We start from the raw sequence: 4006 nt of genomic DNA, 5'->3' as shown, positions 1-4006 counted from the left end.
ATTAACAATAAGAGAGAGAGAGAGAGAGAAGAAGAAGAAGAAGAAGAAGCAGTTTGCTGACAGAAATACAAGATTAATCAAAAATATGAGCAGAGATAAGGCAAAGCAAAATGGAAGTATATTGAAAATCTATAAATGTATTTGATTAAAAAAAAAACTGTATGGCTAATCAACAATCAAAGTGTAGTGTACAGAAATGAAAGAAGGACTCGTGTAATTATTGACTTTATGATTCTGCTACATTTACCAGTTTCTAACCATGTAATTATCGATCTGTCATGTTGGGAATGAAATTAGTTTTTGAGTCACACATCCTTCTAAGTAACATACAGAGCTAATAACAATTAATTTCCCTGCGTCATCAGTAAAAATTATCGTAAATTATGCAAATCGATATTGTTCTCATTGATGTGTTTTGTTTGTTTTTTATGATAGTGTATTTATTTGTAGAATAATCGTATTCAACCACGAGTTTTCTTTTCATTATTATGATATGAACGGTGTTATTACATGCAAAACACTGTCTCTTCTACAGAGATTTTTCTGACAAGCTTGTTTCTTTGATAAAACTAGAGCCTTCTTTCTTTCGCTGTTGGTCATTTAGCTTATTGCATCTAAAGGATGCGTCTTTTGTTTTATTTTCGAAACGATGCATTCTACTTTCACAACAGAACCATTATATTATTATGCTGCCCTACTAAATCAAGTATTTGGGTAATATTTCCTTTCACAACTTACGAATGAGTGAAAGCGGCTCCCACCTAAGCAAGACCTAATGACCTAAATCCTGGAAATTCACTGACTAACAGTACGCGAGTTAATGCATACACAAGCCACTCTTATGAACATCAAGCTAATGAGCAACGAATATGTTTATTTACTTCGAAAATACAGCAATAACAACAACAAAACACTTTTCTTGTTGTTTCGAACATATCATTTTAGTAATTACTAAAACTGTAAGCTTCACGGGCGAATCCGTTTGACTTTTCTGATGAACTCTTGTTTCAAGTTTTCATACGTATCACTGCATTAAATGCATTGTTATTATTAGTAGTAATAATAATTTTTTAAAACACTTTATTATGTCTTGCATATATATAATAATTACATTATAAAATTATAGAAATTACAAAATTTAAAAATTCTAAAAATTATTATTACATACATATAATAATAATAATAGTATTTTTTTTAATTCAGTGATTTTTATTATTAAAATTATGATTGCATATTATGCATTTACAAAACATGTTGTTCTAGTTGTTGTTTGTTTTAACAATGAATTTCATACAAAATTTCCTTTTTTTTTGTATAATGTGTTAATAATAGTTACTGTAGATGGTAATTTATAGTTTGCAGTTGAATAAGATTACATTTTCAACATCATTCAATAACAAAATGTTATATTTTTATAATGTTTGCTTTTAATGTATTTTAGCGCTGTAATTACAGCATTTCAATGTAATAAATATTTTTTCTTTCTTTCTGGTGATCTCGGTTGAGATGTAAGGTATCAGCTTGAATCCTCGAAACCTTTATATAATATTTTATATGTTGTTGTTGTTGTTATTATTATTATTATATAAATAACAACAACAACATATAAAATATTATATTAAATGGCACTGTATTGTAGTTTTAATATTATTTTACAAAATGCACAAGACATCAAGCACACGAGAAAGAATCGTAAATTGATTATAATTTCTTCATTATTTTTTTTTCTTCCTTATGCTCTCAAACTTGAAGGAAGTTTGTAAACATTCAGAAAAGTTTTTGGTTATATATATATATATATATATATATATATATATAATATATACCACTTCCGTATGAGACTGACTAACTCACCCTCAGCTGAAACGTTTTATAAAATTTTCTTCGTTTCCCACATTGAATTTTAAACCAGATCTGTCTTGAGAACAAAACGACACGCTTTGCCATTTTCTTTTGATTCTGCTAATAGAGATCGCCATAATTTTTAATCTAGTTATTATTGTTATTGTTATTTTACCAACTCAGATTTGAAACTTCGTGGGAAAGTGGAACAATGCCTGCTTGGTAGTATTTAAATTATATGGTACTGTAAATTAGTAGCATAGTTTTTAAATGAAAAGCTTGATTTCCCCACCCGTGAAGGTTTTCAAAGTTAGGCATTCATTGTAAGTGGATGATGGCGAAAGGAATGGTGGGAAATTTTAAACATCTACAATAAGACATGCCCCCCCCCTTTTTTTTTTTGACGAATTCGTGGTTCGACCTTAATCATTTACTACATGCTCGGACCTAGATAATGCAGAAATGAAGGGAGAGGGGGCAAAATCGTCCTTTTAAATTTTTATTTATCAAATTCAACATCATGAGGTAGTAAGATTTCATTTCCAGAAATTCATTAAATTCGAAAAAGGCTTAAATAGTTATAAGAATTGGCAACTGCACATACTGAAAGATAAGCAGAGTCTTTAACCTTCCTTTCATAATTTCGATTTTTTATTTTATTTTTATTTTTTTATTTATTATTTTCAGAGATTTGATAATATGAAATAAGCAACACTAAACAAGTGAACCACCTGATATTGCACTGTCATCCAATTTAAACACCTTTAAATTTCTCGACGAACTGAGTGACTCGGTTTCACCGCGGTAGTAGGTGCTGCAAGACAGATTGCAAATATGGGGTAGTAACCCAGGAGATTGTCTTCATACTGGAAGGGACACCAATACCCTTCATAAGGACGAGGATTTCATTATATAAAGTACTTATTAGCTCACATTTGTGCTAATTTTTATCTCGTATCCAGTATATCTTATGATGAAACATTTACGTTCCTATGAAGATTATTAGTGTCCTCAAAGTGCAGGCTATCCCCTGGGTTACTTCCCAAAATTGTAATATCTGTTTTCTAAACATAAATCCCTTATCCATTATTAATTTCACTTCTTCAAGATCAGTACGGTAATCTCGTTGCCGGCGGTAAGCGTCATACGAGTATACCCGTATGACGCTTACGAGTATACTCGTATTGGTAGGCTTGCGTAGCTGGTTTACCAACTACGAGTATACTCGTAGTTGGCAGCGAACGTGTTAATTACCCCCCATATTCCTCTCCTCCTTCACTTTACTGGAGTGCAGTTTCCCCAGTATAGGTACTGGGGTACCTTTACACCTGGCAATAGTAAGATGACATGTCTACTCATCTGCTCACTGAGCTGTCTATTCAAATTGCTATAACAGAATTCTCGGCTTTATTATTTTTTAAGTATGCTGAGATTTTCAAGCAAAGAAATATCTCTCCTCAAACGGTGTACCATAGCATTGACATATGAATAAAACAAAACTCCGCATCACATGTCACCTTCCTCTTTCGAGATACTGCTCCCCTATACGCAATTCGTCAATAGCCATCAGCCTGCCATCCCTGTAGCGCCAATTTATATCCAGTTCAATAAGCGTATCAGATGTAGTTGTATTATACATAAATTCATTTACCAGGGGTACGTTGAAATCAGTATTTATATTTATTCTAGTAATATCATTAATAATAATGAAGAGCCAAAGGCTTCAATTCGGCGACATGAACTTATTTAAGTTAAGGGATATTATATCCCATATGTTTCTTAGCCGAATAAGAAACTCAAAGAGTTTCATGCCGAATATAGAAACTATATAAAGTTCGATTCCAAGCATTATTCTTAATAATTTAATAGGACATCTCTTGGCAATTCTTATAAAAGGGATGTAAGTTCTGTTCGCTACAAACTTGGTATTATTAACTAGGTCTACCTACTCAATGATGAGACCTCAAAAACGGTCGAAACCGGTCTGACACCTTCTCTCATAATGTGAAGCAGCAATGCATCTCCTAGGAGCTGCGTTTTACATTATGAGAAACCGGTCTGGCAATGCTGTAGCCAATGAAGTTTAACTGAGGCTCGGCTATTGCTAATATGAGTTCGCTCTCTTAAGGTTTAGCCTTAAGGGAGCAATTTGAGTCTCCGGAGA

At 32.3% G+C, this 4006-nt stretch overlaps 1 pseudogene; it reads left to right on the top strand.

Moving 5' to 3' along the window:
* The first annotated feature begins 3893 nt into the window (after window positions 1-3893).
* Window positions 3894-4006, top strand: LOC150106248 (U4 spliceosomal RNA; annotated as a pseudogene).

Source organism: Typopeltis vanoorti, chromosome 5 (genome assembly GCF_054136105.1).
Source record: "Typopeltis vanoorti isolate ZY-2024b chromosome 5, IOZ_Tvanoo_1.0, whole genome shotgun sequence".
NCBI classification, from domain to species: Eukaryota; Metazoa; Arthropoda; class Arachnida; order Uropygi; family Thelyphonidae; genus Typopeltis; species Typopeltis vanoorti.
The sequence above is the reverse complement of the archived record's forward strand: the minus strand, read 5'-3'. Positions and strand labels throughout refer to the sequence as shown.